Source organism: Neoarius graeffei, chromosome 12, assembly GCF_027579695.1.
Source record: "Neoarius graeffei isolate fNeoGra1 chromosome 12, fNeoGra1.pri, whole genome shotgun sequence".
Taxonomy (NCBI): Eukaryota; Metazoa; Chordata; class Actinopteri; order Siluriformes; family Ariidae; genus Neoarius; species Neoarius graeffei.
In genome coordinates this window covers 61,307,821-61,323,273 of record NC_083580.1, presented here as the reverse complement: position 1 = coordinate 61,323,273, position 15,453 = coordinate 61,307,821, and the positions used below count along the sequence as shown (strand labels likewise).

General features: G+C 42.4%; 1 protein-coding gene across 6 annotated transcripts in view; it reads left to right on the top strand.

Moving 5' to 3' along the window:
• Window positions 1-15,453, top strand: part of arhgap32b (Rho GTPase activating protein 32b) — a 255,649-nt gene that overhangs the window by 61,236 nt on the left and 178,960 nt on the right. For 5 of the 6 annotated variants that reach the window (XM_060936152.1, XM_060936151.1, XM_060936147.1 and 2 more), the window contains exon 2: window positions 11,158-11,244. The gene's annotated coding sequence lies outside the window, so the exon portion shown is untranslated. Of the gene's footprint in view, window positions 1-10,623; window positions 10,642-11,157; window positions 11,245-15,453 lie in introns of those variants that run through there. The other variant, XM_060936148.1, reaches the window with a different exon arrangement.

Below are 15,453 nucleotides of genomic sequence, written 5' to 3'. Positions count from 1 at the left end.
AAAGAAAGAACGTGCTAGACAGAGAAAGAAAGAAAGAACGTGCTAGACAGAGAAAGAAAGAAAGAACGTGCTAGACAGAGAAAAAAGAACGTGCTAGACAGAGAAAGAAAGAAGGAACGTGCTAGACAGAAAGAAAGAAGGAACGTGCTAGACAGAGAAAGAAAGAAGGAACGTGCTAGACAGAGAAAGAAAGCAAGAACGTGCTAGACAGAGAAAGAAAGAAAGAATGTGCTAGACAGAGAAAGAAAGAAAGAAAGAACGTGCTAGACAGAGAAAGAAAGAAAGAAAGAAAGAACGTGCTAGACAGAGAAAGAAAGAAAGAACATGCTAGACAGAGAAAGAAAGAAAGAACGTGCTAGACAGAGAAAGAAAGAAAGAACGTGCTAGACAGAGAAAGAAAGAAAGAAAGAAAGAACGTGCTAGACAGAGAAAGAAAGAAAGAACGTGCTAGACAGAGAAAGAAAGAAAGAAAGAACGTGCTAGACAGAGAAAGAAAGAAAGAAAGAACGTGCTAGACAGAGAAAGAAAGAAAGAAAGAACGTGCTAGACAGAGAAAGAAAGAAAGAACGTGCTAGACAGAGAAAGAAAGGAAGAACGTGCTAGACAGAGAAAGAAAGAAAGAACATGCTAGACAGAGAAAGAAAGAAAGAACGTGCTAGACAGAGAAAGAAAGAAAGAACGTGCTAGACAGAGAAAAAAGAACGTGCTAGACAGAAAGAAAGAACGTGCTAGACAGAGAAAGAAAGAAGGAACGTGCTAGACAGAAAGAAAGAAGGAACGTGCTAGACAGAGAAAGAAAGAAGGAACGTGCTAGACAGAGAAAGAAAGCAAGAACGTGCTAGACAGAGAAAGAAAGAAAGAATGTGCTAGACAGAGAAAGAAAGAAAGAAAGAAAGAAAGAAAGAACGTGCTAGACAGAGAAAGAAAGAAAGAACGTGCTAGACAGAGAAAGAAAGAAAGAACATGCTAGACAGAGAAAGAAAGAAAGAACGTGCTAGACAGAGAAAGAAAGAAAGAACGTGCTAGACAGAGAAAGAAAGAAAGAACATGCTAGACAGAGAAAGAAAGAAAGAACGTGCTAGACAGAGAAAGAAAGAAAGAACGTGCTAGACAGAGAAAGAAAGAAAGAACGTGCTAGACAGAGAAAAAAGAACGTGCTAGACAGAGAAAGAAAGAAGGAACGTGCTAGACAGAAAGAAAGAAGGAACGTGCTAGACAGAGAAAGAAAGAAGGAACGTGCTAGACAGAGAAAGAAAGCAAGAACGTGCTAGACAGAGAAAGAAAGAAAGAACGTGCTAGACAGAGAAAGAAAGAAAGAAAGAACGTGCTAGACAGAGAAAGAAAGAAAGAACGTGCTAGACAGAGAAAGAAAGAAAGAACATGCTAGACAGAGAAAGAAAGGAAGAACGTGCTAGACAGAGAAAGAAAGAAAGAACGTGCTAGACAGAGAAAGAAAGAAAGAACATGCTAGACAGAGAAAGAAAGAAAGAACGTGCTAGACAGAGAAAGAAAGAAAGAACGTGCTAGACAGAGAAAGAAAGAAAGAACGTGCTAGACAGAGAAAGAAAGAAAGAACGTGCTAGACAGAGAAAAAAGAACGTGCTAGACAGAGAAAGAAAGAAGGAACGTGCTAGACAGAAAGAAAGAAGGAACGTGCTAGACAGAGAAAGAAAGAAGGTACGTGCTAGACAGAGAAAGAAAGCAAGAACGTGCTAGACAGAGAAAGAAAGAAAGAACGTGCTAGACAGAGAAAGAAAGAAAGAACGTGCTAGACAGAGAAAGAAAGAAAGAACGTGCTAGACAGAGAAAGAAAGAAAGAAAGAAAGAACGTGCTAGACAGAGAAAGAAAGGAAGAACGTGCTAGACAGAGAAAGAAAGAACGAACGTGCTAGACAAAGAAAGAAAGAACGTGCTAGACAGAAAGAAGAGCTGATTTTTCCTAAGAGGAGCTGATTTTGGGGAAAGGGGAGCTGATTTTGGGGAAAGGGGAGCTGATTTTGGGGAAAGGGGAGCTGATTTTGGGGAAAGGGGAGCTGATTTTGGGGAAAGGGGAGCTGATTTTGTGATGAGGAGCTGATTTTGGGGAAAGGGGAGCTGATTTTGGGGAAAGGGGAGCTGATTTTGGGAAAGGGGAGCTGATTTTGGGGAAAGGGGAGCTGATTTTGGGGAAAGGGGAGCTGATTTTGTGATGAGGAGCTGATTTTGGGGAAAGGGGAGCTGATTTTGGGGAAAGGGGAGCTGATTTTGGGGAAAGAGGAGCTGATTTTTCCTAAGAGGAGCTGATTTTGGGGAAAGAGGAGCTGATTTTGTGATGAGAGGAGCTGATTTTGGGGAAAGGGGAGCTGATTTTGGGGAAAGGGGAGCTGATTTTGGGGAAAGGGCAGCTGATTTTGGGGAAAGGGCAGCTGATTTTGGGGAAAGGGCAGCTGATTTTGGGGAAAGGGGAGCTGATTTTGTGGAGAGAGGAGCTGATTTTGGGGAAAGGAGAGCTGATTTTGTGACGAGAGGAGCTGATTTTGTGGAAAGGGGAGCTGATTTTGGGGAAAGGGGAGCTGATTTTGTGGAGAGAGGAGCTGATTTTGTGGAAAGGGGAGCTGATTTTGGGGAAAGGGGAGCTGATTTGGGGAAGGGGAGCTGATTTTGTGGAGAGAGGAGCTGATTTTGTGATAAGAGGAGCTGATTTTGGGGAAAGAGGAGCTGATTTTGTGATTTTTTTTTTTTTTTTTTTTTTTAAATTTCCTTAGACAAAGCTTTAGTTGTTGGAGATTTTAATATTCACTTCGATAACCCAGAAGACCCTTTGAAAACAGCGTTTGTGTCTATTTTAGATTCAGTAGGGATTAATCAGAATGTCATAGGACCGACCCATAATGGTGGTCACACCCTCGATCTAATACTAACATTCGGCTTAAACGTAGAAAATATAGTCACACTTCCACAGTCTCAAGTTCAGATCATTATCTCATCTCATTCAAACTATGTCTGAGTAATAATATATGCACCTCACCACGCTACTGTATTAAACGTACATTCACGTCAACTACTGCACAGAGCTTTATAAATGATCTCCCAGAGTTATCAACTTTGATCAGGCCACTGTCAGCCTCTGCAGAACTCGATCAGGCAACTGAATGCTTAGAGTCAACATTCCGCCATACTTTAGATAATGTAGCTCTTCTTAAAAGGAAAATGGTCAGAGACAAAAAAAATTAGCACCCTGGTATAATGATGACACTCGCACATTAAAACAGACCACTCGAAAATTGGAACGTAAATGGCGTCAAACAAAATTGGTAGCGTTCAAATTAGCTTGGAAGGAGAGCTTCCTGAAGTATAGAAAAGCTCTTAGTGCTGCGAGATCAACATATTTCTCCTCCCTAATAGAAGATAACAAAAATAATCCTAGATTCCTATTTAATACTGTAGCAAAATTAACCAGGAATAAGTCCACTATAGACACATGCACACCTGCAGTATGTAGTAGCAATGATTTCATGAATTTTTTTAATGACAAAATTGAGAATATCTGACAAAAAATTCAAACTACTAATTTAAGGTCAGACAATGCAAGTGACTGTGTAGTTAACAATATAACTGTATCAGATCAGCAATTAGAATGGTTTACTCCCCTAAAAGAAACTGAATTACTTTCATTAATCTCGGCATCAAAAGCCTCAACTTGCGTACTAGATCCCTTACCTACGCGTCTATTCAAACAGATAATGCCTGAAGTAATTGAATCGCTTCTAAAAATAATAAATACTTCTTTTAGGATTGGCTATGTACCCAAATCCTTTAAACTAGCAGTTATCAAACCCCTGATTAAAAAACCTGATCTTGATCCCTGTCAGCTGTCCAATTATCGGCCAATATCAAACCTCCCCTTTATCTCCAAGATCCTTGAAAAAGCTGCGGCACAGCAGTTACGCTCATATTTACATAGGAATAACATCCATGAAATGTATCAGTCAGGATTTAGACCTCATCATAGCACAGAGACAGCACTGGTTAAAGTAGTAAACGACCTACTGTTGGCGTCTGATCAGGGCTGTGTCTCGCTGCTTGTGTTGCTTGACCTTAGTGCAGCATTTGATACCATTGATCATTCCATTCTCCTGGATAGACTAGAAAATGTTGTGGGAGTTAAGGGAACGGCCCTCTCCTGGCTCAGCTCTTATTTAACTGATCGCTATCAGTATGTTGATGTAAATGGTGATATTTCTAGACATACTGAGGTGAAGTTTGGTGTTCCACAAGGTTCTGCCTTGGGTCCACTGCTTTTTTCTTTATATATGTTCCCTCTGGGTGATATTACTCGTAAACATTGTATTAGTTTCCACTGTTATGCTGATGACACACAGTTGTAAGTTTCTGCAAAACCAAACGAGAGACACCAGCTTAAGAGAATTGAGGAATGTGTGAAAGACATTAGACACTGGATGCTTATTAATTTCCTTCTGCTTAACTCTGACAAGACTGAAGTACTTGTACTCGGACCACATGCAGCTAGAAGTAAGTTTTCTGATTACACAGTAACTCTGGATGGCCTTTCTGTTTCTTCACGTGCAGCAGTAAAAGACCTCGGGGTGATTATTGACCCCAGTCTTTCATTCGAAACTCACATCGATAACATTACCCAGATAGCTTTCTTTCGTCTCAGAAATATTGCTAAGATAAGAAATTTAATGTTACTACATGATGCGGAAAAACTAGTTCATGCTTTCGTTACCTCCAGGTTGGATTATTGTAATGCCTTACTGTCTGGATGTTCCAATAAGTGCATAAACAAGCTCCAGTTAGTTCAAAATGCAGCAGCAAGAGTCCTTACTAGAACTAGAAAATATGATCACATCACGCCTGTCTTATCCACACTGCATTGGCTCCCAATCAAATTCCGTGTTGATTATAAAATACTACTATTGACCTTTAAAGCACTGAATGGTCTCGCACCACAGTACCTGAGAGAACTTCTGCTCCTCTATGACCTGCCATATCAAAAGGTGCAGGCTATCTGCTGGTGCCTCGTATAGTGAAGGCTACATCAGGGGGCAGAGCCGTTTCTTACAAAGCCCCACAGTTATGGAACAGCCTTCCAAGTAGTGTTCGGGAATCAGACACAGTCTCAGCGTTTAAGTCTAGGCTGAAAACATATCTGTTTAGTCAAGCCTTTTGTTAATGGTGTTTATGAGGTAAAAGTGTAGATCTGGAGGGTCCTCAGACAGAGTGTTTTGGTAAACTGGGATGTATGGATGCTGTCAGTCCCCCACTCACTTGCTCACTCGAGTTTGTTGACGTTGTAGTGGCTGCTGCTTTATGTCCCGGGGCTCCCTCATGCCTGTGTTACCTTCTGGCTCTCCCCTTTTAGTTATGCTGTCATAGTTAGTTGCCGGAGTCCCTGCTTGTACTCAGTGCAATATGTATACTGTTCCTACTTATTCAGGTGACATTGGGCATACCTAACAACCTGTGTCATGCCCCCCCCCCCCCCCCCCCCCCCCCAAAAAAAAAAATCTGTCCCTCTGAGTGACATGTCGGTCCTGGGATCGAGATGCTGACCTCTTCTGCTCCTCGGACCTGCCTGATCCATCCTGGTGCCCTGTGTCTGGTTGGAGTCTCATCGCATCGCTCCCGTGGAGGGCGGCCCCATGTGGACAGTTGGGGGTCGCGCCTGGAGGACGCTCTGGACTCTTGCAGTGGTGCTTTTGTGGCTGGGGACTGCAGTTGACTTGCTGACTTTGGGACTGCGGTTGTCGTGAACGGTTTTGCGCTCGGGTTTCCGTCGGTGGGGGGTTTATAGCATCAACGAAGCTGACTTTATGTTAGGACTGTTAATGTTATAGTCATGTTGTCTGTTGTCACCCAAATGAGGATGGGTTCCCTTTTGAGTCTGGTTCCTCTCGAGGTTTCTTCCTCGTGTCGTCTGAGGGAGTTTTTCCTCGCCACCGTCGCCACAGGCGTGCTCATTGGGGATCGATTAGGGATAAAATTAGCTCATGTTTTAAGTCATTCAAATTCTGTAAAGCTGCTTTGCGACAATGTTTATTGTTAAAAGCGCTATACAAATCGACTTGACTTGGTAAGAGGAGCTGATTTTGTGATAAGAGGAGCTGATTTTGTGATAAGAGGAGCTGATTTTGCTGCTGCTATTATTATTCTGCGCTGAAAATGCCGATAGATCCAGTTCAAATAAACAGTCCCACTCGAGCTCATCCATGCTTGAAGTAGTGAGCATTAACTCAAGAATGGTATCTCAGGATTTACAGCCTGCTGTATTTGTGTTGCTCTGAGCAGTCAGGCTTCATTTACTCTCTGTGTTTAAGAAGCCACGCTGCGCACTTTTCTTGACCTTTCGAAAATTGAAAGTTTTGTTCGTTTTAGTCTCCAAATCAGTTATTTATTTTGCAGGACAGTCTTTCTGCTGTGCTGTAGAATTAAAGTTGGATGCTCTTGGTAATGGAAATTTATGTCTGATGTATGTAATTGATCTCTGGTCTGATTGGCCGATTTCTTCCCATGACCGACGTTAGAGGTTTATCCATTGTGAGATCGATTTCAGGCTGCAATGTGAAGATGCCTTTACTCACGACTTTTTTTTTTTTTTTACACTGTAACTGGGTCAACCCAGCTGCTGTAGGGTGTACAGGCTGACGTATGTAAATGCTTTCAATGTAGTGACATCAGAAATGTGGGGAAATGACTGTCCAGACTGGAACCAGGAACCAAACTGTCTTTGCAGCTTAGTTTCTAAATATGGACAGAAGAGACTCGTCCAATTATTCCATAAAACCTGTCTTGGAGTGAAATAACTCCTGAGTCCAGCCATGACAACTGCGAGCTATTTTCTCTCTCTCTCACACACACGCGCGCGCACACACACTTATTTACATCATGTCCATGGGAAATGAGATGCAGTCATGACTTGCAGAGTACAGACAACAGGATTGCATATAAACAGTGAGTGCGAGCACAAGCACGAGATTCGATCACTCATTCCCCGAGTATTAGCCGAATATCACGTAGAGCTCTCATTGTCGAGACAGGATAAGATGAGCTGTTCTTGTGCGATGTTAGATGTTCAATTTGCGTGCGCGTGTGTAGCTTTAGACACCTGCCAAAGTGAATGCCAAAGTGTTAACTGAAGTAAATAAATACAAATAATAAAAACTATATGAAAGAACTGCTGCTAAATGCCTCAGCAAACCAAATGATACAAAGCCGGACATACAGAGATCCCTGTTTGTTTGTTGAGGTTGATTGAGGCTACATCCACACGACAACGGCAACAAGATTTTTTTTTTTAAATATCGCGTCCACATGGGCAACGGATCAGTAAAATATCAGGTACATATGGCAACGCAACGCTTGCTGAAAACGATGCAATACACATGCCACACCTCTACGTGTGCTGTAAGACGGTTCCATCGGAGACACCAGAACAATAGAAGAAGTAGACGCATGCGCATAAACCCCGTCTTCTGTAGCGTCAGCCACATATAAAGTTTTGATTATTAATCAGTAGTGTAAAACAGTATCTGTTGTCTAAGACACTTATTTATATTTCATATTAAAACGTCTATGTAAATTAATACATAGAAAGCCTGGCCAGGCGCTGAACATTCTTCTGCCTTCACTTTAAGAGAAATTCAGGGCGAGCATGAGCCTAGGTTCTTCCCTGTCACTCACCCTGTCACTGTCACACGCACACACCTTCTTTCTCCCTATCCTATGGATATACAGTAGTCCCTTTAAATCACGTGCTCGTTTTTTGAATGGAGACGCGGAAAGAGGAATGAACGGGGTAGGGATGTCCCGATCAGATTTTTTTGCCCTCCGATCCGATACCGATCATTTGATTTTGAGTATCTGCCGATACCGAGTCCCGATCCGATACTTCTTATAATCCATAAAAAATAAAGACGAGGAAAGAAACGGCTCCAGGATGTTCCTCATTTTTTATTTAACACCTTATTTTAACATCCAACAACTCCGTTAGCAAACCGAGCACTTACGTGAGGCAGTTTGAACAATAAATAACAAATTAAAAAAAATAACCTTAAAATACCTGGCAGGAATGTAAACAAATAAAAAAAATAAAGTGCCACAGTGCCGGTAATTTGCTTTTAAGAACGCATCTCACAGTGGTGTACAGTAATTTCAATTAAGGAAATGAACGTTTTTCTTGATGAAAACAAGCATTTCTACCCTTTCAGGTTTGAGCCCGTTTCTTTTGTCATCCAACGAAAAAAAAAATGATCTCATGCTTTGCTTTCCGCTTCGAACTGCTTCCGTGTTCAACTTTGCTGGCAACAGGCAGCCAATAACCAATAGCGTCTCCGCTACAAAGTGATGTCATGCCGCACGCGTTGATGTTGCTGTGTTGAGACAAGAGGTCTGGTCTCACTCTGTGCCAACGCATAGCTATTGATGTGTTAAAAATGAGAATATATTATATAGATATATATCCGATCCCTGATCGGGAGGCAATGCCCGATTCTGATCGAGTCTGAAACCATGTGATCGGGCCCGATTTCCGATCACGTGATCGGATCGGGACATCCCTAGAACGGGGGTGGATGGAAGCCGGTACGCCAACATTCTGATATCCTCCAGAATTCTTTAATGGTCCGGAATAAATTGAATGCTACACGTTGATGGATTACTTTGTTCTTCTATGCCCTTTTTGAGGAATGTATTGTCAGACTTAAACCAACATCTGAAGAGGTGAGATCGCTCCTTTTTTTCCCTATTTTTGCTGGTCAGATTGTTTTGTTTTTGGAAAGCGCACGGGCGGTGCGCGGTTTTTGTTATACTGCTTCCGCAGTGTTTGGACTAAAGACTCTGCCCTAAGAGCTATTCTCTCTCTCTCTCTCTCTCTCTCTCTCTCTCACTTCGCACCATTACACAATAAATATTCACAGTGAAAATATTTTGTAAGCGCGTTTCATGAACCAAGTTATAGGATTTGTTGACGACTCGCATCGAGTTCGTTACACTTCTACCCGGCGTGAAGCACTCACAGTCATGTGGTTGTGACGTCATCGTAAACAAATCCGTTCTACTCATCCAGACGACTTCGCAACGGCAACGTTGCCAGATTTTTCCACTCTGGAACCCGTTCTCAAAAGATTTCGTTTTGGGGCACCCAAAACGCCGGTGCCGTGTGGACGCCAGGCCGAAACGATAAACAATTTTATCAGATTCACCTGAATCCGTTGCCGTGTGGACAGGGCCTTAGAAAAGCACCATTGTTTGCTGAGTAGCAAAACATAATGAGCGTGTGTGTGCGCGTGCATTTCTCTCTGAGGTGCTTCCCAATCTTTTACTGTCAGCACAGCCATCTGAGGCTCAGCGGTAATGATACATCAATCACAGAGTGATTCACAGCAGGCAGGGGAGAGATGTGACTGACGCACGCGCACACACACACACACACACACACACACACACACACACACACACACACACACACACACTCCATAAACTCCAGACACCATGGATATAATTTGTTCCAAAGCATAAAGTGCTTTTGAGGAAATAAATAAAAGATATGGGAAATAAAGTGTTCGGTTTTCTGATTCTATTATTATTATTATGATTATTGTTGTTGTTCGTAGTAGTGGTAGTAATATTTCAGAACTAGTTTTGAAGGTCATGCATAATTTTTGTATGGAATAATAGATGAATTAATGTGATAGTCACATAAAACAAGAGCAGAAATTAAAAACTGTAAAAGGCACAGAAGCGCCCTCGTTTAAAAAGCCAGATTCTATTAATATGCAAATTTAAAAAACCCAAAAAAACTGAACACACACACGCGCGCACACCCTTTCCCTGCTGGAATATGATTTGTTCTGGTGTTTTATTATGCAGCCTGTCACATGTTTGTGCATTAGCCTACACTTCTCCAAGCAGCTGTATCACAATACTTGGTGATAGAGATGTTGTTGAGAACACTGAGAAGATTATCACCTTCAAAAAAAAGTGCTGCACGGAGCGAAGCAGTACAGCAGAACGATAATCAAGCTCAACCTCGAGAAACTGCGTCACCCTCCATAGATAGGCTGGTGACAAATGAAAGAAAGAGACGGTGACTCTTGTTCACTGTTTGGGTGGAGGGAGATGTGGGGTGGAAGATCTGACTGATCTCCTTGACGCTATGAAGAAACATCTCGATCCTGATGGGCGTGGTCTCTTTGATGGTGACTCCAACCTCCCAGCCCCCTAGACAGGGCACGAGGGCTCACTGAAAGTCACATGCAAGTGGCCTTCACACTTACCAGATCTCAACCCATGGGAGGTTTTGGAGCCATGTGTTTTGGTCTGACGGCGCTGTCCATCACCATCATCGAAACTCAATTTGCAAGAGTCACGTGGAAGACACGAGATTGTTCACGTGATGTATGAAAAGGCTCGCTAAGCCAGAATTCTGACCTTTCGTACAGGAAGTGGTGAGAGTCAGGCAGAGCGGAGAGCTATTTGTCGCCTGTAAAACCCAACACGTATTTACTTCTGGAGCCACTCAGTACCGTCGTCAGTCGACCCAAGCGTACTGCGCATATGGGAAAATATGATGATATGCTTAATGTGATTTCGATAACTGACCTTTTATCTACATGAGTTGCTGCTTTTGAATTCCATCACGTGAGTAACAAACAGGAAGAAAGAGGTGTGATATGTCGGACTGGTGCCAGTTAATTCCCAATTATGTAACTATACACAGTTAACAATGTCTTTAATTGGGGCATGTAACATACTGTTTGTGTTATTTGTGGACTAGGTTCATATATTGAAGGCCATGTACCTTTGCATGGTTGTATTTCTTCATGAATGACATACTCCAGATGACTTGATTTGTGTGCACTTCGAGATGTCATCTCGGTAGAATAGCAGCAATCTCCTGTTGTGCCACTTTAACACACTGCCGCAGTAATCCCATTTATCTTCATCTATTATTCATACTATGTAGGCAAAATGCTCAGCTGGTGACAAATCATCCAACGGCTCCTCAGTTCACCTTGCAGCACCCAACTGAAGTGCTGTGAGTGGAGCCTTAGCAAAGGACCCAAGGATATGAAACCGCTAATGTGTCTGAAATGTAACAGTATTTATCCGACTGCCTTGTTTATGCCTGTCTCTTTGCCTTTGTGTGTTTTTCAGCTGAACCTCGCTGAAGAGCAGAGTGAAGTTAGCCGGAATGGCCTGGAGTCAAAAGAACTGGTGTACCTGGTTCACATCTACTGTCAGGTGTGACACTTTTTTGGCACTAATTGCATATGACAACACCTGGATAACTAATTAATAATGACATTTAGCAGAGGCTCTTTATCCAAAGCAACGCACAACATACCCAGAGCAGCCTGGGGTTTGGTGCCTTGCTAAAGGGCACCTCAGCCATTCCTGCTGTTCCAGCAACCTTTTAGTCCCAAAGCTGTCTTTAACTTTCAGCCCAAGGCTTCCCCATTAGTGCTACGTGGGACTAATCACTACGATCATTAAAGGAAAGTCTGAATACTGTTTCTGATGAAAGAGTGGTGCAATGCAACCCGACTTGAAGCAGAATTACTGTTATCACCCCAAAGTTAGATGTTTTCTCATCATAGCACATCCTAAAATGTCCTATTCCTCTTATAGCATCACGATTTACCAATGAATACTGTTCTTCTTTATTAAAGAACAAGAAGTCGTACCATTTATCCTTTTATAGTTATATTTATTGTCATGGAATGTCCACAAAACGAGTTATAGCAGCTATAAATAACTGTTCATTCACTTTCTTTTGACGTTAACAAGACAGAAATCGGGAATTTGTTCAAGAGAAAGTCCTCCATCCCATTTCCCATTGCAGAAAATTTAACATTCCAGGTTTAGCTCTGGCAGTTACAAAGTGCGAACACTGGGGACTCAGTCCAAAAATGCTAAGAAAAAAGCATTTCTTTGCCCTATCGTCCAGAGGTTGAGTTTCAATCCTGACAATGTAACAGTCATCCATGGCTTGGAGTCCAAGAGAGCAAAAATTGTCCGTACTCTCGGGATAGGAGGGTTGGCATACTCTCTCTTTCATTGCAGTGACTCTAGCCAATCACGGGCTTTTGTGAGCTTATGCAAAAGGAATCGGGTGGATAGCATTTTCCTCCAAGTGTCAAAATACAACCCCGATTCCCAAAAAGTTGGGACAAAGTACAAATTGTAAATAAAAACAGAATGCAATAATTTACTAATCTCAAAAACTGATATTGTATTCACAATAGAACATAGACAACATATCAAATGTCCAAAGTGAGACGTTTTTGAAATTTCATGCCAAATATTGGCTCATTTGAAATTTCATGACAGCAACACATCTCAAAAAAGTTGGGACAGGGGCAATAAGAGGCTGGAAAAGTTAAAGGTACAAAAAAGGAACAGCTGGAGGACCAAATTGCAACTCATTAGGTCAATTGGCAATAGGTCATTAACATGACTGGGTATAAAAAGAGCATCTTGGAGTGGCAGCGGCTCTCAGAAGTAAAGATGGGAAGAGGATCACCAATCCCCCTAATTCTGCGCCGACAAATAGTGAAGCAATATCAGAAAGGAGTTCGACAGTGTAAAACTGCAAAGAGTTTGAACATATCATCTACAGTGCATAATATCATCAAAAGATTCAGAGAATCTGGAAGAATCTCTGTGCGTAAGGGTCAAGGCCGGAAAACCATACTGGGTGCCCGTGATCTTCGGGCCCTTAGACGGCACTGCATCACATACAGGCATGCTTCTGTATTGGAAATCACAAAATGGGCTCAGGAATATTTCCAGAGAACATTATCTGTGAACACAATTCACCGTGCCATCCGCCGTTGCCAGCTAAAACTCTATAGTTCAAAGAAGAAGCCGTATCTAAACATGATCCAGAAGCGCAGACGTCTTCTCTGGGCCAAGGCTCATTTAAAATGGACTGTGGCAAAGTGGAAAACTGTTCTGTGGTCAGACGAATCAAAATGTGAAGTTCTTTATGGAAATCAGGGACGCCGTGTCATTCGGACTAAAGAGGAGAAGGATGACCCAAGTTGTTATCAGCGCTCAGTTCAGAAGCCTGCATCTCTGATGGTATGGGGTTGCATTAGTGCGTGTGGCATGGGCAGCTTACACATCTGGAAAGACACCATCAATGCTGAAAGGTATATCCAGGTTCTAGAGCAACATATGCTCCCATCCAGACGACGTCTCTTTCAGGGAAGACCTTGCATTTTCCAACATGACAATGCCAAACCACACACTGCATCAATTACAGCATCATGGCTGCGTAGAAGAAGGGTCCGGGTACTGAACTGGCCAGCCTGCAGTCCAGATCTTTCACCCATAGAAAACATTTGGCGCATCATAAAACGGAAGATACGACAAAAAAGACCTAAGACAGTTGAGCAACTAGAATCCTACATTAGACAAGAATGGGTTAACATTCCTATCCCTAAACTTGAGCAACTTGTCTCCTCAGTCCCCAGACGTTTACAGACTGTTGTAAAGAGAAAAGGGGATGTCTCACAGTGGTAAACATGGCCTTGTCCCAACTTTTTTGAGATGTGTTGTTGTCATGAAATTTAAAATCACCTAATTTTTCTCTTTAAATGATACATTTTCTCAGTTTAAACATTTGATATGTCATCTATGTTCTATTCTGAATAAAATATGGAATTTTGAAACTTCCACATCACTGCATTCCGTTTTTATTTACAATTTGTACTTTGTCCCAACTTTTTTGGAATCGGGGTTGTATACATTTTTACTCAACAATGGGGAAACACCAGATACATCTAATGTTTCTTACAAGTTCAGTGATAAACCACCAATTTTAGTTTTAATTTCAGGTTTTATACCAAAAGCACACAAAGCATCTTTACATAATTTTACTTCTAGATCCCTAATAAACAGTCAAAAAGTTACAGTTGCAAGAAAAACCTTCATCAGAGCCTCAAAAAACAAAACTCAAAGGAGATACTCCGAGACTAGAAGTGATCTTGACACAAACTTGGCTCCAACAGTGTAAAGATCCCTGAGACACAAGAGGCACTGGTGTTTGAATTCTGTTAGATGAAAACTGTTAAGAAAACAGAATAAATGAGTCCAAGAACATGGAGTACCAAACAAATAATCCATGAAAGGTTTGAAATTTATGCCTGAACTGGCAATCAAGTGAATGTGCAGCTAATTACAAATCGTAAGCAGGAATTTAAACTCGAGGTGATTATTTCCTCTGTAATTTTTCGACAGCCAGGAGCAGTCACATTCAGCTGCTTCTCAAATGGTCTAGTGGGTGACTCAGTCAGAAATCCAGCCTTGGTTATTTGGTTTACTGTGGTTTCTGAGTGGGACAACAGAAAGCATTCGCGGTGTTATCAGACCACGAGTGCCACACCAGTCCATGGGCAGGAGTCCAAGGGGGCCTTGTTCTCCATGTTCTGTCTTCCCTGAGGTGTTACACTAACCAGTCATGGGCATCTGTGAACTCATGTATGTGGAAGAAGGTAGTTAATGATTTCTTCCAAGTGTGTTGAGTTGCCTTGTGATGTAGCATGAGTAGCAGTCCGAAAAAATGTAATGACCTTGATGCGTTTTGGAGCACGCACATGCTAATGCTAATCTTCACGGTCTCTAGTTGGTAGGTGTCACATGATGACATGACATTTAGCAGACACTCTTATCAGCAGCCTATCGAGCAGTTGGGGGTTCGGTGCCTTGTTCAAGGGCACTTCAGCCATTCCTGCTGGTCCAGGGAATCAAACTGGCAACCTTTTGGTCCCAAAACTGCTTCTCTAAAGCCTAGGTCACAACCGGACGTACGATTTTTTTGGCCGTGCGATTTTTGGCGTTTCCCAAGTCGCTGCGTTTTTTTTGTTCATGGAGAAAGACGCACATTGGCCGTAAGTTTGTCTTGCAACCTGAAAAAAACGTAAGTGGCTGTAGAGTTTGTTTGACATGACAAAGAACCTCTGCGGCCGGTCTACGGCTCGAAAATCAGCACGTCACACGCACGCCCTCCGTGCATTTCTTGCGTTTTTTGCACGTAGACCGGCCGTAGGAGCACGTACGGCCGGTTGTGACTGAGGCTTAACCATTAGGCCATGGCTTCCTATGATGGGGGAGAAATAGCTAGTGGGTGTGAGGAACGGGGTTAAAACAATTGCTTGACCGTTTAGTGTCTCTGCAATCTTCCACACATTTGACAGGTGCATCAAATTAATGGTCGTCCTTGGTTTAGTCTGAGCTCAAGTTACTTTGTTCTCCGGTTTCCTTCCAACTCCCAAAAACTGGCCTCACACCCAGTGTTCTCGGCACAGGCTCCGGAACCATTGCCATCCTGACCAGGAAAAACAGGCACTGAAGATGGATGGATGGATGGATGATGGTCATTGTGAATCAGAACAGTGGATAGGTTTATTTCCTTGAATTCAACAGATTTCCAAAGATTGTCTGTAA